Source organism: Carassius gibelio, chromosome B23, assembly GCF_023724105.1.
Source record: "Carassius gibelio isolate Cgi1373 ecotype wild population from Czech Republic chromosome B23, carGib1.2-hapl.c, whole genome shotgun sequence".
Classification (NCBI taxonomy): domain Eukaryota; kingdom Metazoa; phylum Chordata; class Actinopteri; order Cypriniformes; family Cyprinidae; genus Carassius; species Carassius gibelio.
This window is the reverse complement of record NC_068418.1, coordinates 5,220,906-5,248,373: the sequence shown is the minus strand read 5'-3', so window position 1 is coordinate 5,248,373 and position 27,468 is coordinate 5,220,906. Positions and strand designations below refer to the sequence as shown.

At 38.3% G+C, this 27,468-nt stretch overlaps 1 long non-coding RNA gene across 1 annotated transcript; it reads left to right on the top strand.

Moving 5' to 3' along the window:
* Positions 1 to 27,468, top strand: LOC128011191 (uncharacterized). The gene is made up of 3 exons (XR_008182503.1): positions 1 to 237; positions 8,308 to 8,580; positions 26,947 to 27,468. It is a non-coding gene; the product is annotated as an uncharacterized LOC128011191 (long non-coding RNA).

Genomic DNA, 27,468 nt, shown 5'->3' with positions numbered 1-27,468 from the left:
AGAAAAAAACCTTGGGAGAAACCAGGCTCAGTTGGGGGGGCAGTTCTCCTCTGACCAGACGAAACCAGTAGTTCAATTCCAGACTGCAGCAAAGTCAGATTGTGCAGAAGAATCATCTGTTTCCTGTGGTCTTGTCCTGGTGCTCCTCTGAGACAAGGTCTTTACAGGGGATCTGTATCTGGGGCTCTAGTTGTCCTGGTCTCCGCTGTCTTTCAGGGCTGTAGAGGTCCTTTCTAGGTGCTGATCCACCATCTGGTCTGGATACGAACTGGATCCGGGTGACTGCAGTGACCCTCTGATCTGGATACAGACTGGATCTGGTGGCTACGCTGACCTTTTTTTTTTTTTCTTTTTTCAATTGCTAACATTCTGTTGTCCAATCTGTAGACACATTTTCAAAATACTATACACAATTAACACAATATCAGTCTGTTGTGACCTTACCTTTAACACAATTCATGTTGTTTTCACACAATATTCAGTAAATTAACATTTCTAGAATGCTTAAATTTTATTTTCATATAAGCTTACCCCATTCCAAAATCATAAATCTTTCTTATCTTTTTTTACAAATGCTTAAACACAGCATGACAGAAATGAAGACCTAATATTCCAAACTTTAAAAATAGCGTAAAGCCTATACTTCTGCAACATCAGCAACTTAAAAGTATTGAAAAAATATTTCTATATAAAATATTACAACTTAGAAGTATTTTTAAGTAACAGATCACTAATATATTTAGAAATAGCTGATTCCAGTCTCAGTTAGAGGAATAGTCAGGTGTTGGTGCTCTTTCCATCACATCAACAGAGTAAAAAAAAAAAAAAAATGCTTATTTGAAAAAATCAGAGAGAGAAACAATAATGCCTGGGAGGGGAATAGTTGGAGGAGGGAGAGGAGTAGTTGGATCAGAAGAAGATAGGTAAAAAAAGGGGGGTTAAGAATCTATGCTGGACTTTGCATTTTTATGTTTGTTTATGTTTGTACCCTCTTTCGACAAGCATTCAAATAATGCAGCTCATAATCAGTGACTTCAGTTGCATCTGATCAAATGCACATTTTTATTCTTTAGCTTGGGTTAAACTAATTAATTTGACTTTGTTGGAACAGCAGCTATGCTAATGATGTCTCTATTTGTTTCTCTGTTTTGGTAACTAGGATTTACACAAGCTCCAGTCTGGATCCAGAACACCTGAGAAGAGATGATGCTGACCCTCAGAGGACCTCAGATGATGCTGAGCCTGAATCAACAAACAGAACTAACAAATATTGCTACAAGTGTGATTGCATCATATAATGATGCAAACCTTTAAACCTGACAATAAATGTGTTGCTCTCTGATACAGTTTCTCATGTCATGGCTTCAGATGGAAGAAACTGGCTGCCGGACACACATATAAAAAATCTATATATATTCAAATCAGATTACATTTAAGCGTACATTTAAAGGCACAATATGTCATATTTTTTATTTATTTTTTATTTTGCTGACTTGTGTACTTTCACTATCCCAAATGTTTCGAAGAATGTTTAAATCCAGAGAAACATGGAAGAAATTTTAACTAGTGACACAGATAGTGTCCATAGTGTCATTGTATCACCTGCCAATGACGTCATAACATCTCAGAGCTGCTTTACTTCACATATGCACGACCAGAAGGAGCAGAAGACGTCGACTGTGGCATAATAAAAGCTCCACTGCTTTCGAGCTGTGATCACCCTCGTCCCTCATTAGCAATTGCTTCAGCGGCCTTGTTTCGCTTACATATGTTTTGCATATTCATATTACAGTTTGCAAAAACTTACATATTGTGCCTTTTAACAGTTTCAGAATAGTTGTAGAGTTGACAAAATATAAAATATTAGCTTGTAAAATATAAATACAGAATTTCCCAAACTGTTCCTTTAAGAACTGAATGCACCATTATACAGAATGTTTTGACTTCACGTGCTTTTACTGTCTCTTTTCACCCTTAATTTGATATGTGTAAGCATGATTAGGCTTGCTGGTTTTCCTGCTGTAGGCTAAATACAGCTTCATTTCACACCTTCTAATCCAATTTCACACCGTTCATGGGGTCATGAAGAGAGAGACTGCCGACCCACAGTCTCTCTTCCCCCATTAAATGTGCTCCTTCTCTCCCTCCCCACCTCTCCACTGGACTAGGCCAGAGTTGAGTGGGTATTGGAGACACAGAGCTGGTTGTGTGGTTTGTAGCACATGTGTGGGAAACTGGAGGAAGTAATCATCACAAATGTGAGCAAGGACATCATACAAGTCTTTGGAGTCACATGGGGAAAACCATAGTGATAATTTTTTACAGATTAGGCATTAATTGATTGTAAATAATGTGGTGTGATGCGTGCATTAATACTGACACACAAGTTTTCATAAAAGGCATCCCTTCAAGTGACCTTTAATCGTGTAATATTCAACCACTAAAACACATATAAAACAAATCATAGTGACGCTACCTATGTTTACTCGATTTTAAGTATGTAAGGGACTGTAGGTAGGAAAATATGATTTCCTGAAAGTTTACCACAGACCCCTTCAAAAATCCTGTACTTTTCAAATATGAATGGCAGTTTCCTGAGAATGATCCAAAAGTTGCCCAAAGTTCTAAATGCCATTAATTCACTATTCAATCCCACTACAGTTATCTCAAATAACTGCTCTGTGTTTAGTGAAAAGGACATATTTTTTGGCCTTTTTAGACAGGCTGGAAAGATCATTCAAGCGTTTTACAATGGTAGTAATGAATAATGATATGGACAGGAAAGCAGAGGTCAACACAGATGGAGCGTAAGGTGCTAGAGGAATGCTAGCAGTGCTAATTGAACATGTAATTTACCTTGACACTCAAACTAACTACAGCAGAAATAATAAATATGAAAATCATTCTTCAATTCTTTGTTCAACTCTGATTTTCCACATACTTTTCAATGTTAATAATGTGAAATGTAGTTTTGTTCAGTAGTAAATCTGTTTAAGTAAATCAACATTTGAGCATTAAAGGCTCCTCGTATTTGGTATTAACTCTGCTTATGGACAGCAGGCAAAATTTAAAAAGAAACAGTAGCACTTAAAATTTTCTCTGAGCCTTGTTGGATGGTTTGAATAACCAATGACTTCACTCCCCCATGAAGTTCTGCTGCAGAAGACATTTGTCACGGTTCTTTTTGAACCGTCATTTCAAATTGTCTAGTTTATCATACTGTGAGTGTGTTAATGACAAAAAATAGGCTACTTGGTGATTCCATGAGATAATGGTATCAAGAATCCGTTAGTTTTTCCCCAAAAAGGGGCGTTACCCTTCGATGACGCAAAAGTAGCGTTGGTCTATATACAAGCCACCAGGGCACCATACAGACTTTATTAAAGAGTTTGGTGATTTTACATCCGAGTTAGTTTTGGCTGCAGATTAAGTTTTAATAGTTGGTGATTTTAATATCCATGTTGATAATGAAAAAGATGAATTGGGATCAGCATTTATAGACATTCTGAACTCTATTGGGGTTAGACAACACGTTTCAGGACCTACTCATTGTCGAAATCATACTCTAGATTTAATGCTGTCACATGGAATTGATGTTGATAGTGTTGAAATTATGCAACCAAGTAATGATATCTCATATCATTACTTAGTTTTGTGCAAACTTCATATAGCCAAAATTGTAAATTCTACTTCTTGTTACAAGTATGGAAGAACCATCACTTCTACCACAAAAGACTGCTTTTTAAGTTATCTTCCTGATGTATCCAAATTCCTTAGCATATCCAAAACTTTAGAACAACTTGATGATGTAACAGAAACTATGGACTCTCTCTTTTCTTGCACTTTAAATACAGTTGCTCCTTTACGCTTGAGGAAGATTAAGGAAAACAGTTTGACACCATGGTATAATGAGCATACTCGCACCCTTAAGAGAGCAGCCCGAAAAATGGAGCGCAGCTGGAGGAAAACAAAACTAGAGGTATTTCGTATTGCTTGGCGGGAAAGTAACCTATCCTACAGAAAAGCATTAAAAACTTCTAGATTCGATTACTTTTCTCCTCTTTTAGAAGAAAACAACATAACCCCAGGTATATATTCAATACAGTGGTTAAATTAACGAAAAATAAAGCCTCAACAAGTGTTGACATTTCCCAACACCACAGCAGTAATGACTATGAACTACTTTACTTCTAAAATCGATACTATTAGAGATAAAATTGCAACCATTCAGCCGTCAGCTACAGTATCACATCAGACAGTGCACTATAGACCCCCTGAGGAACAGTTCCACTCATTCTTTACTATAGGAGAGGAAGAATTGTATACATTTGTTAAATCATCTAAACTAACAACATGTATGTTAAACCCTATACCATCTAAGTTCCTAAAAGAGGTGCTTCCAGAAGTTATAGATCCTCTTCTGACTATTATTAATTCCTCATTTTCATTAGGATATGTCCCCAAAACCTTAAAACTGGCTGTTATTAAGTCTCTCATCAAATAACCACAACTTGACCCCAAAGAACTAGTTAATTATAGACCAATCTCGAATCTCCCTTTTCTGTCCAAGATACTAGAAAAGGTGTTATCCTTACAATTATATTCCTTCTTAGAGAAAAATGGTATATGTGAGGATTTTCAGTCAGGATTTAGACCGTATCATAGTACTGAGACTGCTCTCCGTAAAGTTACAAATGACCTGCTCTTATCATCTGATCGTGGGTGTATCTCTCTGTTAGTTTTATTGGATCTAGTGCTGTGTTTGACACAATTGACCACAACATTCTTTTGCATAGACTTGAACACTTTGTTGGCATCAGTGGAAGTGCATTAGCATGGTTTAAATCATACTTATATGACATCAGCTCATAGCAGTGAATGAAGATGTATCATATCGATCACAAGTGCAGTATGGAGTACCTCAATGCTCAGTACTAGGGGCTGCTACTCTTCACGCTTTATATCTTACCCTTGGGTGATATCATCAGGAAACATGGTGTTAGCTTTCACTGTTATGCCGATGATACTCAGCTCTATATTTCTTCACGGCCCATAGACGGTATAAAAAACTGTATGACGAGTAATTTCTTGCTGCTAAATTCTGAAAAAAAGAGGTGTTGATTATAGGACCTAAAAACTCTGCTTGTAATAACCTAGAACACTGTCTAAGACTTGATGGTTGCTCTGTCAATTCTTCGTCATCAGTTAGGAACCTAGGTGTGCTACTTGATCGCAATCTTTCCTTGGAAATCCATGTTTCTAGCATTTCTGTTACATTATAATGTCCGCTACGTTTTCAAAACTCAGGCAATTTGGTACCTGGAATATCAAAATCAACTGCGGGCGGCAGATCCTTTTCCTATTTGGCGCCTAAACTCTGGAATAACCTACCTAACATTGTTCAGGAGGCAGACACACTCTTGCAGTTTAAATCTAGATTAAAGACCCATCTCTTTAACCTGGCTTACACATAACATAGTAACATGCTTTTAATATCCAAATCCGTTAAAGGATTTTTAGGCTGCATTAATTAGGTAAACCGGAACCGGGAACATTTCCCATAACTCCCTATGTACTTGGTACATCATTAGAAGAATGGCATCTACGCTAATATTAGTCTGTTTCTCTCTTATTCCGATGTCACCGTAGCCACCAGATCCAGTCTGTATCCAGACCAGAGGGTTCACTGCAGTCACCCGGATCCAGTACGTATCCAGACCAGATGGTGGATCAGCACCTAGAAAGGACCACTACTGCCCTGAAAGACAGCGGAGACCAGGACAACGGTAAAGATCTTGTCTCAGAGGAGCACCAGGACAAGACCACAGGAAACAGATGATTCTTCTTCACAATCTGACTTTGCTGCAGCCTGGAATTGAACTACTGGTTTTGTCTGGTCAGAGGAGAACTGGCCCCCTAACTGAGCCTGGTTTCTCCCAAGGTTTTTTACTCCATTCTGTCACCGATGGAGTTTCGATTCCTTCCCACTGTTGCCTCTGGCTTGCTTAGTTGGGGTCACTTCATCTACATCGATATCGTTGACTTGATTGGAAATAACACTATTTAACTGAACAGAGATGACTGAATTCAATGATGAACTGCCTTTAACTATCATTTTGCATTATTGACACACTGTTTTCCTAATGAATGTTGTTCAGTTGCTTTGACGCAATGTATTTTGTTTAAAGCGCTATATAAATAAAGGTGACTTGACTTGACTTTTGCCTCCTGATCAAATGCAGGGAAATATATTTTGTATGCCTTAAATTGGCTGCCCTTCTTGCATGCTCAGTTTTGGGTGATTGGTTTTGTTCTTTTTTTTCCCGTAGATATTACTGTGCACTTACAGTAGTGAAAAACATGTTTGTAGGACACATTTGAAAATTGACAGAGGTCACAGAGCAAACCGCAGGCTTTTGAGAAGAGGAATATATTTTTTTTTACTTTAATTTGGGCTGGTTATGGCATCAGGTGCCAAGAGAATGCTTTCGTGTTTAATCTGCTTGAGAGATGCAGTCCACAAACAGATATCACAGCAATTTTACAGTCACAAAGATGAATGTAGATGAGCTGCTACTGCTCTACATTTGCAAGGATGCTAAAGGAAAAACTGATGAATATGGTTACATGAAATTCTTCACAGACGAGAAGAGTGGGAAGAATCCATCATTCCATTGAGAGAGCTTTCATCTTTTGAAGAATAATGTTTTTAAAACTTTTGAATGAGTCAGCATCACTTAACCTGGACATTGTGAAAAAGATTATCAATAAAATATACCTGATATTAGGAGGGTGTATTTAATGTTGTGCCTGATCAGTGTAGATTATTAGATGATAAATACTCAGAACTGAAAGAGAATATAAGTATCAAAGTACAAAAACTACAGCATCATTTCCACAGGTAAGGATTTGTCAGGATTTGTTTTGCTGGAAAGCTTCTGTTCCTATACACACAGTCCCACTTGCTTTCTGCAGAGCTGATCAGTGGATTTATCCATGAAACTCTATAGCTATGTTGCAATAAAATGTGGAATGTAAACAAGCAGCACACAAATGCAAGAAGATTATAAAGCACATGAGTGACAAGATATGCATAAGACTGCCCCAGAGTCTAAGTGTAAATGCCTGATTAAAAATTGCCTTGATTCTTACAAAAATAATGCTTAAGTGCTTAAATGGCCCTATATTAATAAAGCCACAAACCCTGAAGACTTGTCTGGAACCAATCATAGTTTGGAGCAGAGAAGCACTGAAAAATACATAAGAAAGGCATACACAGCCATGCCCGATTAATGCAAACAAACAGTGAAAAGTATGCACATTCAGAATGGGTTCACTCAGCTGCAGACTTGTAGACCCAGAAAGCACAAGGCATTAGGTCAATTATAAAAAATCTAATAAAATCAAAGCACAACATGCACTTAACAAATGTATTTTTACGACCAAAATACAGCCAGGCCACATTTCAACATTTATGTAACATTTGATTTGTTTGTTTTAATTTGAGAGAGAGAGAGGAAAAAAAAAACTATTTAAAAAGTTTACTTATTAGATAGCAAATCTGTCAAACAACTACCACTGCCAAACAATTTAAATTGTTAATTATATTATTCTTGAATGAGTGCATAAGAGAACAATTCTCTGTGTGTAATAGCTTTCAGGTGAACATGTGATTGGTTACAGCTGTGTGCAATCAGTGCAATGGATGTTGGGTAATGTAGTCCAGGATATAGTGGAACAGTCTATGTAGTGTGAAAATCCATGTAGTGAGCGGGTGAACTCTGGTCAATCAATCAATCAATCACCTTTATTTATATAGTGCTTTAAACAAAATACATTGCGTCAAAGCACTGAACAACATTCATTAGGAAAACAGTGTCTCAATAATGCAAAATGATAGTTAAAGGCAGTTTATCATTGAATTCAGTTATGTCATCTCTGTTCAGTTTAAATAGTGTCTGTTTTTATTTGCAATCAAGTCAATGATATCGCTGTAGATGAAGTGACCCCAACTAAGCAAGCCAGAGGCGACAGCGGCAAGGAACCGAAACTCCATGGGTGACAGAATGGAGAAAAAAACCTTGGGAGAAACCAGGCTCAGTTGGGGGGCCAGTTTTCCTCTGACCAGACGAAACCAGTAGTTCAATTCCAGGCTGCAGCAAAGTCAGATTGTGCAGAAGAATCATCTGTTTCTTGTGGTCTTGTCCTGGTGGTCCTCTGAGACAAGGTCTTTACAGGGGATCTGTATCTGGGGCTTTAGTTGTCCTGGTCTCCGCTGTCTTTCAGGGCAGTAGAGGTCCTTTCTAGGTGCTGATCCACCATCTGGTCTGGATACGTACTGGATCCGGGTGACTGCAGTGACCCTCTGATCTGGATACAGACTGGATCTGGTGGCAACGGTGACCTCGGAACAAGAGAGAAACAGACAAATATTAGCGTAGATGCCATTCTTCTAATGATGTAGCAAGTACGGTGTTATGTGAAGTGTTTCCGGTTCCGGTTTACCTAATTAATGCAGCCTAAAAATCCTTTAACGGATTTGGATATTAAAAGCATATTAGTATGTTATGTGTATGCCAGGTTAAAGAGAGGGGTCTTTAATCTAGATTTAAACTGCAAGAGTGTGTCTGCCTCCCGAACAATGTTAGGTAGGTTATTCCAGAGTTTAGGCGCCAAATAGGAAAAGGATCTGCCGCCCGCAGTTGATTTTGATATTCTAGGTATTATCAAATTGCCTGAGTTTTGAGAACGTAGCGGACGTAGAGGAGTATAATGTAAAAGGAGCTCATTCAAATACTGAGGTGCTAAACCATTCAGGGCTTTATAAGTAATAAGCAATATTTTAAAATCTATACGATGTTTAATAGGGAGCCAGTGCAGTGTGGACAGGACCGGGCTAATATGGTCATACTTCCTGGTTCTAGTAAGAACTCTTGCTGCTGCATTTTGGACTAGCTGTAGTTTGTTTACCAAGCATACAGAACAACCACCCAATAAAGCATTACAATAGTCTAACCTTGAAGTCATAAATGCATGGATTAACATTTCTGCATTTGTCATTGAGAGCATAGGCCGTAATTTAGATATATTTTTGAGATGGAAAAATGCAGTTTTACAAATGCTAGAAACGTGGCTTTCTAAGGAAAGATTGCGATCAAGTAACACACCTAGGTTCCTAACTGATGACGAAGAATTGACAGAGCAACCATCAAGTCTTAGACAGTGTTCTAGGTTATTACAAGCAGAGTTTTTAGGCCCTATGATTAACACCTCTGTTTTTTCTGAATTTAGCAGTAAGAAATTACTCGTCATCCAATTTTTTATATCGACTATGCATTCCATTAGTTTTTCAAATTGGTGTGTTTCACCGGGCTGTGAGGAAATATAGAGCTGCGTATCATCAGCATAACAGTGAAAGCTAACACCATGTTTCCTGATGATATCTCCCAAGGGTAACATATAAAGCGTGAAGAGTAGCGGCCCTAGTACTGAGCCTTGAGGTACTCCATACTTCACTTGTGATCGATATGATACATCTTCATTCACTGCTACGAACTGATGGCGGTCATATAAGTACGATTTAAACCATGCTAATGCACTTCCACTGATGCCAACAAAGTGTTCAAGTCTATGCAAAAGAATGTTGTGGTCAATTGTGTCAAACGTAGCACTAAGATCCAATAAAACTAATAGAGAGATACACCCACGATCAGATGATAAGAGCAGATCATTTGTAACTCTAAGGAGAGCAGTTTCAGTACTATGATACGGTCTAAATCCTGACTGGAAATCCTCACATATACCATTTTTCTCTAAGAAGGTGGTGGTTTTCTCTGGTGGTGAGTGAACGGAAGTTAGTAACCTGACTAGACTCTGGAAGATCAACTGTGACTTGACTAGACTCTGGAAGATCAACTGTGACTTGACTAGACTATGGGAGATCAACAGTGACTTGACTAGACTATGGGAGATCAACAGTGACTTGACTAGACTCTGGAAGATCAACAGTGACTTGACTAGACTATGGGAGATCAACAGTGACTTGACTAGACTCTGGAAGATCAACAGTGACTTGACTAGACTATGGGAGATCAACAGTGATTTGACTAGACTCTGGGAGATCAACAGTGACTTGACTAGACTCTGGAAGATCAACTGTGACTTGACTAGACTCTGGAAGATCAACTGTGACTTGACTAGACTATGGGAGATCAACAGTGACTTGACTAGACTCTGGGAGATCAACAGTGACTTGACTAGACTCTGGAAGATCATCTGTGACCTTGTCTAAGGCCTAACAAAATGCCTGTCCCAATGTTCCTCAGAAAAGCTGGTGGGTCCTTGTGCGGCCGAGTATTCTGTATTGGGGCTGACGAGACGTAAGACATGTGGATCCATTTACAAGCTTTTTATTTAACAGAGAAGTGGTCATAAGAAGCATGGGGCAAACAGTGGCAAACAGGTACATAATAGGCAAGACATAGAGTATTCCTATGGCAAACAAGGGTCAACAATCAGCAAACAATATCCAGAGGGCTAGATACAAGGGGAAATCCAATAACAAGAGCAATAGTCCAGGGCGAGGTGCAAACACAGTCCAAAACAGAAAGGCAAAGGGTTAGTCCAAGATAAACTGGCAATAATCAGAAAACACGTAATGGGTCAGTAAAGCAGCTAATACTAGGAGAGTGAAACATGCTGAACAATACTCAGGGAATTGAGCAGAATCTGGGTGGGTGTTATATAGTTTGTGTAATAGCTTTCAGGTGAGCATGTGATTAGTTCAAGCTGTGTGCAATCAGTGCAATGGATGATGGGAAATGTAGTCCAGGGTATAGTGAGACATTAGTGAGCGGGTGACCACTGGTGGTGAGTGAACGGAAGTTAGTAGACCGGATTCGTGACACATACAAATTTGCATTTTATTTTTTTTATTTGTTAATGCCCTGAATAACCTATTTCACATAATGGATGTTGTTAACACTTTATAATACTGTTCCGTCATTAATGAATAACTACACAGGAAGACCTAAATAACATAATATTAACACTCTAGTAACTAATAATAACAAACAAGAAACTCTTATTAATTAATTAGTAAGTAATAGTGCTTTTACAGTTTGATAATTAATATGAATAATGCATAATGTGTAGTTCATTTGAAAGTGGTAGACCATTAGTAATGACTCAAGTATTACCAAATCCCAAAAAAGGAATTATTTATTATTTGTATCAACACTCTAAAGTGGAGATCATGAGGTCATTGTAAACCTTAAAGCAATCACTCAGCATGTATTTTTAATCATTTTAAAATGGTTTAATATTTATGCCTTAGATTATTCACATATTCATTGCATTGCAAGTTCGCTCTTCTGATTGGCTGTGATTTGTGATTGATTTTGTCATCTGGCTTGGACAAATTACTTATTGCTGAAATCGTATCAGTTCTAGTTAGGACTGTATAAGACTGCAATAAAAAATTAAATTAATATTTTCTGAATGTATTCTGGGCTTGTCCGGAAATGGATGTAAATGGCTTAAGTGTTACCATATAAATAAGCAGATATTTATGACAATCCAAACTACAGAAAATCATAAAAGGGAAATCTTGACAAAGCATACAAAACACAGACATATTGCGGTAGTTAGGAACAGTTGCTAATGCAGTATGTCTGAATTATATGCTTGGAACTACAAGTACATTAGGTCAAAGTTTAAAGTAGCAAAAGATAAATGAAGCTTTGAAGATGAGCGGCCTGGAAGATGTACCAGCATATGTGGTTCACTTTCGCTCAGGCTGGATTGCATGACGTTGCCCAAAACTTCTAATAAAGATGCTAATAATTTCAAGAATGGAAAGATAAGGTTCAACTATTGTTTTCTTTGAACATGGAAATGAAGTGGGTTACTTTGTCTTCAGTGTGTCTCAATGTTTTCTTTTAATAAAGACTTCAATGTACCAACAGTGAGTTATAAACCTTGTCATCTTGAAAACATCCCCTGGAATCGTACAGATGTACCACCACATGGTCATGGCTTCAGAGGCAGACATCCCAGGACCCTTTTAAATCTCAGGGCATCAGTGTGATTAATGTCCGGAAGACGCTATGAAATCAAAGGCACAGGTTTTTCCAAATGACTAAAAAATACATACAGTCTGCGCTGGGGGAATCTGACTTCAGCTGAAATTTACAGTGCTGGAATTAGTAAAAAATAGAATTGCAAGTGCTTCCAGAGTGAAATGTGAAATATGCAACAAGTGTTGACTAATCAAGTCAACACTGTACTGTGTCTCTATGATTCATTAAATGTGAAACAATGTTTTGAGCAGCCAAGCCAGTTCACTGATCATTCAGAGCCACTCAAGTCAACCAACACTTTCTGCTGAACTGCATCAACAGAACAAACCCAGGATTTGTATTATTTTTTTCTCATGAGATGTCTTCATCTGTCTACAAATAAAATGTCAAAAGCTACATATAACTCCTATTTTCCACAAATAATAGCTGACGATAAGAAGCGCTTGAAGTGAATTATACTTAGACACATTTATGTTCTGATAGTTTTCATAACATCTGAATCTATGTATATTATTCAGTTCAGTATTTTTTTTATTTATTTATGCTCTCAGTTATTTTCGCTGTGATAATTGTAGGCAGTTAGTCAAGATCAGAAAGGAATAACAGTCTCTGGTAACACTTTCTATGAAGCCCGTATTCATAATATAGGATATAAGGGTATATAAGGGTATTCTTAGGGCATTATAATGAATTAATAATGCATTATACAAAACCTTATAATATGTTGTATTATCTCATGAATATAGTATAATTATATTATAATATTTACTTATTTGTGGTTATAGCTTTTAAGAGTATGATGATTTATAACACAGTGAACAAGTTGCATCAACTTTTACAATGGATTACACTTCACATAATTATAATGTATTATAAGTCTCATATCTTGCCATTTTTATGATGCTTCTTTACTTAAAGCGGTCAAATAACACTTATAAGTAGTAGTAGTAATAATAATAATAATAATAATAAATAAATAAATTATCTAAAACAGCCATAAGATCAGATATCAGATCAGATGAATGTGTAATATGACACATTTGCTTTGAACTATTTTTATTGTAATATCAGTTTGATTATTTTGATGGTACCCTTTAGACAGCTGTTGATAAGTATGTCAACTAGTGGTCATCAGAGTATTTTTATGTCTGCTACTGTAAATATTGTTACAGCTGCTGGTGTGTAATGAAGGCGCACGAGGAAGACAATATACAAAAGGGGTTCTTTTAATGATCGCGGGAGAATAAGGGCACATCCAACATAATACATTACAATACATTACAATAATCACGGACAAGGAGGAACTCAAAAGACAGGGTATTTAAACACGAGGGAAGTCATCAGGGGAATGGAGACAGGTGGGGATTAATCAAATCAACCAAACAGGAAAAGGAAGATGACCAAATAAGGAAACTGAAATCAATGAATGTAACAAATATATGCTAACACTTTATTTTGATGGTCAACCAACAGATAAACTGACTATAAGTGTCTTTGCAAGTAAGTCAACCTATTCTACCATACTAGATTATAAATAATATTACTCTTAAACTTATGACCACAAATACGTATTTTAATGTATTATAATTGTTGCTATGATTATTCATAAGTTAATATAACATATTATACTTTTATTTTTATTTTTTATTATGCATTCATTATAATGCCTTAAGAATACTCTTATAATGTATTATAAATACAGGCTTCATAGAAAGTGACACCCAATCGATTAGCAGGAACGTGGACTGCATGCTTCAAAATGACCACAAAGACAGACAGACTGGACTCGAAGAGAATCATCCAAAATCTACATTCTAAGGACAAGAACACAAATCAAGGCATGCAAAAAGTGAAATAAACCCACAAAAATCCACTTCCTCTAATTAAATGTTGACATTTGCCCATCATCTTTCCTAAATATTATGTAAGATTGAAAAATAGTATGTTGGGTAAATCCAAGATGGATTTACAGATAACAATCTACCAGTAATTACATTTGTGTGTTGATAATGACATCCAACCAACTCTATTATACAAATCACAATGATGCGTACTGAGCGCAACGTGATACAGAGTGTCCAAAGAACCGAAAAGTTTGGTAGAGACCAATTTATACCGAATGTTTCCATAATCAAGGACTGGCATAAATGTGGCAGAAAACAATCTTCTTCTTGTCTCGGATAAGAAGAACCCAAACTTACTAATAGAACCCAAACTTTAACTTTAATTTTGTCCTTAGTTGATTAACATTGGATTTAAAAGATAAGGAGTAATCAAGCATTAAACCGAGATATTTATATTCTGTCACTACAACAATTATACCCTGTGAGGTTTTGGGTGATAGTTGATTTGCCACTTGTTTCTTTGATCTTGAAAATAGCATAGCTTTAGTTTTAGTCACATTCAAAGTCAGCTTGAGGCCACAAAGGCTTTGTTGCACAACATCAAAAGCATGCTGGAGTAAGGATACAGCTACAATAAATCACAGTGTCATCAGCATAAAGATTAAAATTAACATGACCAATATTTAAATCAAGAGTGTTAATATAAATAATACAAATCTGAGGCCCCAAAACAGATCCCTGAGGAACACCCTTTGTAATCTGCAATGGTGCAGATGAATGGCCTTCCATTTGCACAAACTGTGTTTTACCCACTACGTAGCTTTTGAACCAAGAGGTTGTCTCATTTGACATCCCTGTTTGTTTCAGTCTAGTTTTTAATAAGCAGAAATCAATGGTATCAAAAGCCTTGGACAGACTGATAAAAAGTGATACACAATAATGACCTTTATCACCTCAATGAAATTGTTTATAATCCTTATAGTAGCAGCTGTGGTTGTACTGTGTTGTTTCCCTGATTATGTGATAAAATATCATGTTCTGTAAGATATGAAATCAACTGCTCACTAATAAGAGATTCAAAACCCTTAGACAAAGTACAAAGTTAAGAAATTGGCCTATAGTTACTCATTTCATCTTTTCAAGTTTATTTGTATAGCACTTTTTACAATACAAATCGTTACAAAGCAACAAAGTTATCATCTAAAAAAAATTGTATCCCCTATCATCTCAAACCATCTCCTTGGTTTAAGAATGGGATAACAAAGGCAGACTTCCATATATTGGGGAATTCAATCAAACTCAGTGAGATATTATAAATATATGAAGTGCTTCTCAATAAATTAGAATGTCAAGGAAAAGATTATTCATTTCAGTAATTCAACTCAAATTTTAAAACTCACGTATTAAATAAATTCAATGCACAGACTGAAGAAGTTTAAGTCTTTGGTTCTTTTATTTGTGATGATTTTGGCTCACATTTAACAAAAACGCATCAATTCACTATCTCAACAAATTAGAATATGGTGACATGCCAATCAACTAATGAACTCAAAACACCTGCAAAGGTTTCCTGAGCCTTCTAAATGGTCTCAGACAATCATTGACACCCTTCACAAGGACTGTAAGTCACAAAAATTAATTGCCAAGAAGCTGGCTGTTCACAGAGTGCTGAATCCAAGCATTTTAACAGAAAGTTGAGTGGAACGAAAAAGTGTGAAAGAAAAAGATGCACAACCAACGAGAGAACCACAGTCTTATGAGGATTGTCAAGAAAAATCTTTTCAAGAATTTGAGTGAACTTCAAAAGAAATGGACTGAGGTTGGGGTCAAGGCATCAAGAGCCACCACACACAGAAGTGTCAAGGAATTTGGCTACAGCTGTCATATTCCTTTTGTTAAGCCACTCCTGAACCACAGACAACGTCCGTGGCCTTACCTGGGCTAAGGAGAAGAAGAACTGGACTGTTGCCCAGTGGTCCAAAGTCATCTTTTCAGATGAGGGCAAGTTTTGTATTTCATTTGGAAACCAAGGTCCTAGAGTCTGGAGGAAGGGTGAAGAAGCTCATAGCCCAAGTTGTTTGAAGTCCATTGTTTTCACAGTCTGTGATGATTTGGGGTGCAATGTCATCTGCTGGTGTTGGTCAATTGTGTGTTTTGTAAACCAAAGTCACTGCACCCATTTACCAAGAAATTTCGGAGCACTTCATGCCTCCTTCTGCTGACCAGCTTTTTGAAGATGCTGATTTCATTTTCCAGCAGGATTTGGCACCTGCTCACACTACCAAAAGCACCAAAAGTTGGTTAGATGACCATGGTGTTGGTGTGCTTGACTGGTCAGCAAACTCACCAGACCTGAACCCCAGAGAGAATCTGTGGGCTATTGTCAAGAGGAAGATGAGAAACAATCGACCAAAAAATGCAGATGAGTTGAAGACCACTGTCAAAGAAACCTGGGCTTCCAGACAACCTCAGCAGTGCCACAAACTGACCACCTCCATGCCACGCCGAATTGAGGCAGTAATTAAAGAAAAAGGAGCCCCTACCAAGTATTGATTCAAGATTCAAGATTAAAGATTTTTATTCATCACATACAAAATTATATATAGCATATATAACCAGCAGTGAAATGTGAGTCAGGTCCGCTCCATGGACAGTGCAATTATTAAAGAAAAAAACACAGATGAAAATATACATAAATATAGCTATGTAAGAATGAAATAAAAGTAAACAATAAAAATATAATAATACATTTTTTAAAAAGATGTATATTGTAGAATTTAATATAGAACACAAAATAATGTGCATGAAAGTAAACTGTAGTCTTAAATATTAAGATACACAGGGATGTACAAAGTGCATATGTGCATTATACTGTAGTCTTAAATATTAAGATACACAGGAATGTACAAGAGGCAAATGTGCAAACAGGTTGACCCTGTCAGTATGTCAGTGTGAGGTAGAGAATGATGAAGATCTTACTGATAAGTACGCTGTCTAGTCTCTGTTTCCCTGGTTGTCCACTAGTGAGATCACTTCCCCTTAGGCACTTCACCGTAGGCACTAGAATTCCTCTAGTCTTGTCCTGTCTTCACAATAATTGCACTCCTGTTAATTGCACCAGGTGCAGGCAATCTATTGTCATTAGCCTCCCTATATATTCCAGTCTTTTTCTGTTGTTTTTATGGAGTCCTTACCTTTCGTGTCATCAGCCTGCTCATCATCCGAGATTCCCCTTTGTCTTCTCGTCCTCCAAGTTCCTTTCCTGTTCCCTCCTTTGTTTATTTGTTTGTTTATTTTTGGACTGTCTTTTTGGCTGTGACCTCTGCTTGTTCGACCACAAATTGGATAACCTTGAATTGATAATAAATACCTGCAATTGGATCTCTTACTCTCTCCTGTGTCTCTCTGGTGCATGAATCATCACAGAAGGACTCAGAGTCAAGTCACTGGTGATCTTCAAGGACAGAGTCAAGTCACTGGTGATTTTCAAGGACCGAGTCAAGTCACTGGTGATTTTCAAGGACACAGTCAAGTCACTGGAGATCTTCAAGGCCAGATTCAAGTCACTGGTGATCGTGATCTTCAAGGCAAGAGTCAAGTCACCAGTGATCTTTATGAACAAAGGCAAGTCACCACTGATCTTCATGAACAAAAGCAAGTCACCATTGATCTTCATTAACAAATACAAGTCACCAATGATCTTCATGAACAAATGCAAGTCACCAATGATCTGCATGAACAAGAACAAGTCACCAATGATCTGCATGAACAAGAACAAGTCACCAATGATATTCATGAGCAGGGTCAAGTCAGCACCGATCTTCTGGAATCCAGTATAAACACCATGGGATTACAAGAGTTTCGTCACTTCTCTGTGGAACTACCCGAGCCTCTCCATGGATCTGATGAACTACCAGAGTCTCCCCTCACCTCTGCGGAACTTCCAAAGACTCATCATGTCTCAGTCGAACTCTCTGAGCACCCGACTGTTCCTGTTGTGGCCACGGAGGCTACCCCTAACATATTCATGTTCTATGTTTCAGACTTGCCCAACCAGACTTGTCCTCCTGACTTGTTCCGCCCTGGGGGGCTTCCGCCCTGACTACACGGTTGTGGTGGTCTTCTGCTCCGCCCTGGGGGCCTTTTGCCTCGACAAGGATGGGGTGGTCTTCTGCTCCGCCCTGGTGGGCATCACGTGATGTCCTTCTTGGACTTGTGTGTTTGTTTATTTTTTGTTGTTCTTCTGTCTGTGTCTTTCTTTCTGTTTCCTCCTATGGACTTGGCCCTCCGTCCCTCCCCCTGATCCTCCGCCGGTCCACCTCCCTCCTGGGTTTCTTGTCTGTGTCTTTCGTTCTGTTTCCCTCTAAGGACCTGGCCCTCCATCCCTCCCCCTGATCCTCCGCTGGTCCACCACCCTCCAGGACTCCTTGTTTTGTGTTGCACTTCTCTTCTCTCTGTTTCCCCATTTTACCTGGTCGTCTTGTCTCTGTTTCCCCATTCTACCTGGTCCTCTTGTCTCTGTTTTACCATTTTATCTGGCCCTCCGTCCCTCCCCGTGATCCTCCGCCGCTCCACTTCCCTCCTGGTCCCTTGAGTTCGGGTGGAGCATCTGGCAGCTGCTCCGTGGAGGAGGGAGTACTGTCACGCTGTCTAGTCTCTGTTTCCCTGGGTGTCCACTATGGAGCTTATTTCCCCTTAGGCACTTCACCGTAGGCACTAAAATTCCTCTAGTCTGGTCCTGTCTTCACAGTAATTGCACTCCTGTTAATTGCACCAGGTGCAGGCAATCTATTGTCATTAGCCTCCCTATATATTCCAGTCTTTTCCTGTTGTTTGTATGGAGTCCTTACCTTTAATGTCATCAGCCTGCTCATCATCCGACATTCCCCTTTGTCTTCTCGTCCTCCGAGTTCCTTTCCTGTTCCCTCCTTTGTTTATTTGTTTGTTTATTTTTGGACTGTCTTTTTGGCTGTGACCTCTGCTTGTTCGACCACGAATTGGATTACCCTGAATTGACAATAAATACCTGCAATTGGATCTCTTACTCTCTCCTGTGTCTCTCTGGTGCACGAATCGTCACAGGTTTTTGTTAAGTGTGAGCCAAAATCATCACAATTAAAAGTACCTACTTCAGTCTGTGTGCACTGAATTTATTTAACACACAAGTTTCACAATTTGAGTTGAGTTACTGAAATAAATGAGCTTTTCCAAGACATTCTAATTTATTGATTTACCTGTATGTCAAAGAAGCACCAATGTAATCTGCAGCTAATAAAAAAAAAAAGTGGTTCTAATTTTTCAGGATCAGCTGTCTTAGTTACATCTAGTAGTTTGAGAGCTTTTATATCTGACAAGTAGAACGCGATTTAAGATAAAAAAAAAATAAGAGCTGTTGTGCCTTCCTCTGATTTCCATATCATTATTCATATCTATATCATATTTGCAGTGGATTTGGGAAATATGTATCCCTACATACAATTTGGCTTAACGTCACCCACATTCCATTGAGCAACGTAAGAAGAGGAGTTTACAGCCATTTCTTTTTCAACTTTTCCAGATGTAAATATATGGTGAGCATTTTTTTAAATGTGTAAACCGAAAGTCAACTATAAATTTGAAGGTTTATGGAATTTATCTTGATGCTGATGTTTACAGCATCACTCTACCCTAAATCCACAAACACTGAGGGCATCTTGTTGACACGGCACACACAAACACTCGTGAGCATGTTAGTAAACTCAAGTGTACTGTATATAAAGACTTGCTTCACTTGTGCTCCTGTAGCTCGTAGCAAGTTATGAAATAAATAATGCTGTGGTCCACTGATATGACAGACAAACAATGATGTACCTGATTACGCTTCTACATAAAATGCCCACAAACACAGATATAACAGCCATGATATCTGTGAGAGCATATAATACATACATTTACATTTACTTCTTTATGACATCACAAGCTTATTTAGATGTGAAAAATAATGTAGAATATGTACAGTCAGGTCCATAAATATTGGGACATTGACACAATTCTAATCTTTTTGGCTCTATACACCACCACAATGGATTTGAAATGAAACGACCAAGATGTGCTTTAACTGCAGACTTTCAGCTTTAATTTGAGGGTATTTACATCCAAATCAGGTTAACGGTGTAGGAATTACAACAGTTTGTATATGTACATCCCACTTTTTAAGGGACCAAAAGTAATGGGACAGATTAACAATCATAAATCAAACTTTCATTTTTTAATACTTGGTTGCAAATCCTTTGCAGTCAATTACAGCCTGAAGTCTGGAGATCAATTAGACATCAGCGTACGCTGGGTTTCATCCCTGGTGATGCTCTGCCAGGCCTCTACTGCAACTGTCTTCAGTTCCTGCTTGTTCTTGGGGCATTTTCCCTTCAGTTTTGTCTTCAGCAAGTGAAATGCATGCTCAATCGGATTTAGGTCAGGTGATTGACTTGGCCATTGCATAACATTCCACTTCTTTCCCTTAAAAATCTCTGAACAAAAATCTCTGAAATTACTGAACAGTCAACTGAACAGTCTTTTTTAGAACTGCTTTATAGGAGAATTTCAATTTATCTTATATTTTTGAAGTTTGCATCAGTAATTCTGCTATTTTCCTGTTTATTACTGGAACGCTGCTTTAAAACAATCTGTTTCTTATAAAGTGCTGTATAAATAAAGGTGCCTTGACTTTATGCAGAGACTGCAGACAAAAAGAAATTGTGACTCTGGAAGAGAAAAGGACCGTCCTCATATTGCTTCAGCAAAGTTGGAAGCACACAGGCATCTAGTTTTAAGATTAGAGTTGTTGATTTTTATGAAATCAAATCCCAACCAAAGGTTCAGTCGGCGTCAGTGGATAACTGAAGAGTATATTGGTAACAGTATTATTTCTGTGGTATATTTACAGACTGGTTATAAACTGTGTGGCTGCTGATGTTGATATAGACAGCTGACTCTATTAAAGGTTGAGCCAGATGCAGGATCATTAATGTTGTTCGATTAGAGTGGTGACAGCGAAATGAAGGGCAGCTGGAAGATGACTGACTAGAAATAAACACGCTTCCAAACTTGTGTGGCATTCTATGTATTATAATAGGGCTAGACAATATATTGAACGATATGATCATGTGCATCTCGTCAGTAAAGTCTGTTCCATGATTAGTGGTAAATCCCCATCACCTGTTTTCCAATGGAGCGGCAGTTAATACACCGAAAAGAGAGCCTTTTTACATACTATAAGGTTACAATTAACTGGTTAAACTAAACCTTTAAGCCATGTCATTCTTTTTTTTTTTTTTTTTTTTGAATCTCTGTAGGCGGTATGTTGCAATAATTTCTTCCAAATGAGCAAAGCCTTTTTTTCCTAGATCTCCACCCTAAAAATGTTAGTGAATTAAAAAGAAATCAAGTTAAATGCTTTGAATGGAACAGATGTCACGAAGAAGAGAAACAAATTGGAGGACAGAATATGCATGTCTACCATAATGCTGGCCAAAGGAATCATATGCATTGAGCCAAACAGTAGAAAGAGTGAAAGCGATAAAAGAAGGACATAAAGAAAGACAAACTATTCATGGTGCTGTTAATGTGTCAGGCAATTGGAAAGTGAATCTCTTTACCCTGGCTCACAGTCTACCCATAATCCCCCAAAGGCTAGTGAAGAGTTAGCAAATGCTGCTAAAGATGTTTGTTTACTGCACTAACAATGAAGAGAAGTTCAAAAGTACTGATTGAGTGAGAGATACTAAAGTCAGGGTCTGATTACTTCAGTGAAGAAAAACAAGTTGCTTATATTTCTGTTATGTAAACAGAGTAACAGGCAAATGCTTTTTCGACAGTTTTTTGGAAGCCAAGATCTCTATCACCTCCAAGTTCTCCAGCACAGTCACACAGCTCTCATATAAAAATCTGAGCCAGGCCTTCAAACTGAAAAATGTGAGTTTTAATAAGCCCTGCATCCAAACGTAAGCATGAGCTCAGCCAAATGGGAGATGACTGGGAAATTAATCCTCCATCAATTACTTTGCATCTCTACAATGTCATTTTAACTCACATGCAAATATAATGTTTTTAGTAACCACGTTGCTGGTTACTAAAGCTATTAAAATGCTATTAAAACACATGCGATTTTAATAAAAAAGGCATGCATAAATCCATACAAACACAAGTTCCATACACCTTAATCAGTCAAGTCTTCTTTCAGTATTTTAATATCTTAACAAGATTTATAGGTTTACCAAGATTTCCAGGTTTTTCTGTCTCTAGAAATGATCTTCAGCTGCAGCTCAGCTTTTCTAGGATGTGGTCCAAATGCTGAAATGCCTTGCTGTCTACATCCTAACCGAAATGAGTCCTGGTTTAAAATGCCTTAGAACACACAAATGCTTCAAAACGCTACTGAACTCACACTAACAGCTGTTCTGATGTTAGCATAGTGCTTAGCTAACAACTCTGAACTCAACTCAACATTTGTAATGCATCTTGTTTGATGGTTTCTTAAAATTGGTGCTACATGACTAGAGAAAATGTCTGTGCTGATCCCTTTCATTAAGAAGGTAGGAAAACGTCAGCACCCATAATGCACTGGGCTTGATCTGACTATTTGTGGGCAGGTATACAAAAACGTGGAAGTATTGATCTGTATTTTTTTATTTTTATTTTTTCTAAGCCCTAAAGCTGTCCACTGGATGAAGCCTAGGCTATTTATGAAAAATAAAAAGAGATATCTCTATGCAGGTGACAAAGAAGAAATACAGATTGTTTGTTTCCATGCGCTTACTAACACTGTAACAATACGAAGCTGGCCAAAATTGGCAAACTTAGCCTTTTAGATAAATTGCTTGCATTCCTCATTTGTAAATCAATTTGGATGAAATAATCTGTTAAATTAATAAATGCAGATAAAAACTGTAAAAAAGGTACTCCTTGCTATAGTGCCCAAATTTGTTTTACATTATACTGAATTATGAAAAGGGGCACAAGAGGGTGGTAGGGTTCACAAAATGTTTACTTACTAAATTTGATATTATTACTTTTCATCTGAAATCATAAAAAAATTTCAGTATAAAAAATGTATCACAATTGTTTTTGTATCATATATGCCTTATAAGAGGCCTACAAATTGCCGTTTCAGCTAATATGTGCAAGTCTTTATATTGACACAAGGACAAAAACAAGAGCTGGACAGGATAAGGTATCCTGATGGAAAATAGAAAGATAGAGACGGGTGGAGGGTGGAAGGAAACTGTAAAAAAGGAGGACTAGGAAAATTGATGCCAAAATATGATATACGCACTGAAAAATATCCAAATGTCTGTTATTGCATCAGAATATTGGGAACAAGAACACTGATGGCATTGTGTCTAAGCAATGATCCACAGCTGAGTTTCTCTACTTCCTCTTTTAAAGCCATTGTCCGATTCTCCTGCTTGGGTCTCTGGCCAGAGGGGTGCGGCTTCATATTGCTGTGAATGCCACAACAACAAGAAAGCCATGTTGAACGGAACAAGTTTTCCAGCACACCTTCGCTTTTCACTTTCTAGAGCGCGAGCAGGCAAAACGAAAAGTGAAATAGTATCTAACTCCTGAAGCTCTTCAGATCTTTCAGGAGTTGACAGGGTCTGCCAGAGTTTAGAGAGGGTTGCCAAAAACAATAGCAGGCACCGTGGCAAACAGATTTCCTTTAACCAGACCGGCTGCCTGACGGACAAGTGGAGAAACTGAAGGAGAGAAGGAGAAAGGGAGAGTTTCCTCCTCTAAGTGCACTAAAGTTAGATGAATGTGATTACCTTCCAAGAACCGATGAGAACATTGGTTAACCTTCAGAGAGATAAAAGATCCTCCATTAAAATAAGTAAAAAATAGGATAAGAAGACCAAAAACCCACTTTGGCCTTTTTCGTACCCCTTAAAAAAAATACTTCTTTCACTTCTTTGCCAGCTTCTGACATCACCCTACCAGGCAACACCTGGAAGCATTTAGCGTCAAATATGGAGTTTCAGTCCAAAATTCATTTACACACTCAAGTGCCAGGCCAACACATCAAGCCACTATCATCAAGGGTACAATTTATCACGAGAAATTAATGGGAACAAAGCGAAAGCTACATCCTTTAGCCCTGCTGTTATCCACCGGTGCAGAACAATGGGGCTCTTTGTTAGGCTTTGGAGCAGAGCTCTCAGAAGGTGCTGCTTTCGATTGCGTCATCACAATAATACCATTTTGTTAGAGACCATAAAGTCTCTGCTTAACTTAATGTGCAATAACAAGAACATTAAAGTTGTGCAGTTCATCTGCTATAATGCTGTAGTTATCGTGATGATTAGAAATTATGATTATGCTCTTAACTGAGCAATCAGCAAATTGCTAATCTCTTGCTTGGTCCAAAAATGTGATGTTATGCCCTTAACTACTTGTTGATGCCCTTAAGTACCTAAGACCCTTAGATACTCTAGAATGGCATTATTGGATCCCGCTAGAGTGTTTTTCCTGCCGTTAATAGGCAAATGGGGTGGGGAAAGATGTTCAGTTTTGTGAAGTAGTAGTACATGTTGACATACTTTTAAAAAAAGAGTACACTTTACAGAAATAATGTACTTTAAAAGAAAACTAAATAAACTGGTTTCAGGCACTTTAAATAGCACTGCATGTTATTTAAAATTTAATTACAATGTAATATAGTTAATACAGATTTACAGTGGTGACTAAAATTATTAGAACACTAGTATTTACACGAGCTTAAGAAATGGTTTTAAAGGGATAGTTCACCCAAAAACTGAAATTTCTTTCATTAATTACATTCCCTCATGTTGTTCCAAACCCATAAGACCTTTGTTCATCTTCAGAACACAAATTAAGATGTTTTCGATTAAATCTGAGAACTGAAGCATTCCCAGACCCAGAAATGCAGTGAGGACATTGGTAAAATGGTCCATACGACATCATGAGCTCAACTTAAATTTTGCAAAGCTACGAGAATAATTATTGTGCACAAATAAATAAAACAATAACGGCTTTATTCAACAATTCCTCTTCACCGCATAACCATCTTTTGAAGAGTACACGACGCATACACATCCTTGCCCAGAATTTTAACTACTGATGTCATGCGGCTTTATTTATTTATTTTTGTATGATGTCCTTGCTGTGTCTCTGGGTCTGGAAACATAGCTTTTGTTTATCTTTGTGGCGAGTGGGGCGGGGCCGAGGGATGTGGGAACAAGGAGTGAGGCCGACTCGTCTGTCTGTCCTACCCCCAGGTTTCCGCAGGTCCCCGTGAGCTGGAGTAGAGCGCAGTCTCGAGGGTACCCCCGGCCTGCGAGGGGCGATGGGGGTATATGGCGAGTGGGGCGGGGCAGAGGGACGTGGGAACAAGAAATGAGGCTGGCGGAATGATTGGGAAATCAGCGACACCTGCAACCCACCGGCGGTCTCGAGTCCCACGTAGGAGATGGAAGTATATAAAACTGGAGCGACGACAGTGAAGGACAAGAGAGGACCAGACCTGGGCTTTATTTTATGTTTGCTTTGTATTTGCGCGCATCAGTCGTCCGTGAGGGCCTGGTGCGCTGTTTTGTTTATTTTGTGATTATTAAAGTTTCATTTGATTGTCCACCGGTTCCTGCCACCTACTTCCCAATGACTATGGAGATCTTATTATTACAATCTTCTCTTGTGTTCTGAAGATGAATGTAGGTCTTACAGGTTTTGAAAGACGTGTAATTAATGACAGAATTTTCATTTTGGGGTGAACTATCCCTTTAAGTCAATTATTTATTTCTTTTGCTGTAGTGTGTCAGTATCTGTTTACATTTCCCAACATTAATTTTGCCATTAATTGTTATAATCAAGTGAGATTTTTCTCTGACAGCAGCCAGTGCTCCACACAGAGATCTGTTCTCATTAACATCCAGTCTGTCTGAAATAACATGAAGAAACAGGACAAAGTGAGACAGACTAAATCCAGAAGAACTGTGTCTATGAGACACTACAAGAGGGCGCAAAGTTACAGTCCTGTTAAAAGTTGTGTAAACTTGTGTAAAAAATGCTGTAAAATAAGGATGCTGTGAAAAATCTTATGAATAGATTTTATCAATTTCTATTAACTAAATGAAATCAAAATTTGGTGTGACCATCCTTTGTGTTTAAAACAGCTTTTGCCCTCTGTGCACTTGAGCAGAGTTTCTCAGGAGCTTTGCAGGAAGGTTAAGTCAAAGTCAAAGTCACCTTTATTTATATAGCGCTTTAAACAAAATACATTGCGTCAAAGCAACTGAACAACATTCATTTGGAAAACAGTGTGTCAATAATGCAAAATGATTGTCAAAGGCAGTTCATCATTGAATTCAGTTATGTCATCTCTGTTCAGTTAAATAGTGCCTGTGCATTTATTTGCAATCAAGTCAACGATATCGCTGTAGATGAAGTGACCCCAACTAAGCAAGCCAGAGGCGACAGCTGCAAGGAACCGAAACTCCATCGGTGACAGAATGGAGAAAAAAACCTTGGGAGAAACCAGGCTCAGTTGGGGCGCCAGTTCTCCTCTGACCAGACGAAAACCAGTAGTTCAATTCCAGGCTGCAGCAAAGTCAGATTGTGCAGAAGAATCATCTGTTTCCTGTGGTCTTGTCCTGGTGCTCCTCTGAGACAAGGTCTTTACAGGGGATCTGTATCTGGGGCTCTAGTTGTCCTGGTCTCCGCTGTCTTTCAGGGCAGTAGAGGTCCTTTCTAGGTGCTGATCCACCATCTGGTCTGGATACGTACTGGATCCGGGTGACTGCAGTGACCCTCTGATCTGGATACAGACTGGATCTGGTGGCTACGGTGACCTCAGAACAAGAGAGAAACAGACAAATATTAGCGTAGATGCCATTCTTCTAATGATGTAGCAAGTACATCTGGTGTTATGGGAAGTGTTTCCGGTTCCGGTTTAACTAATTAATGCAGGCTAAACATCCTTTAACGGATTTGGATAATAAAAGCATATTAGTATGTTATGTGTAAGCCAGGTTAAAGAGATGGGTCTTTAATCTAGATTTAAACTGCAAGAGTGTGTCTGCCTCCCGAACAATGTTAGGTAGGTTATTCCAGAGTTTAGGCGCCAAATAGGAAAAGGATCTGCCGCCCACAGTTGATCTTGATATTCTAGGTATTATCAAATTGCCTGAGTTTTGAGAACGTAGCGGACGTAGAGAAAGCTTGAAACCTCTCGGAGACACAAGGCCTTTCTCAGTGTCAAGGAAGGATCCTCGGAAGCCAGAATTTCGAGTATTCTACGTCATCGACATCCGTCAAAGGACTGTTCCAATGTCGAGGATCCTCGGAATTTCAACCAAGGACTGAGTCCTTCGTTCGAAGAATATCCCATACACAGGAAAGGATGCATATGTGTATCCTTCGCGCTCTCAAATCACCCACAATCCTATGCGCAAGGCTTTGCTATCTTGTGTGTTAACGGTTTTTATTTAAGTTACCAAACATTTGTTATAACTGTAGTAAATATAAGTAAAGTTTAACATTTAAATGCCAGT